We start from the raw sequence: 202 nt of genomic DNA, 5'->3' as shown, positions 1-202 counted from the left end.
CATTGTCACTATTACTACAGATGTGAGTTAATATGTATAGATGATTTTAATCGAATGGAAATGGGTGGTTGAGAGTTTGCTTTGACTTGCGTAAATATGCAAATGTATCTTATTTATTGCTTCATTGTCTGTTCTCACATATGTTAAAATTATAGGAGGAAAACCTGAGCCATAAAAAATTAATAGATGAATCTCTCCATGG

The sequence above is a fragment of the Penaeus monodon genome, chromosome 33 (genome assembly GCF_015228065.2).
Source record: "Penaeus monodon isolate SGIC_2016 chromosome 33, NSTDA_Pmon_1, whole genome shotgun sequence".
NCBI classification, from domain to species: Eukaryota; Metazoa; Arthropoda; class Malacostraca; order Decapoda; family Penaeidae; genus Penaeus; species Penaeus monodon.
Note: the sequence above shows the minus strand (reverse complement) of the source record.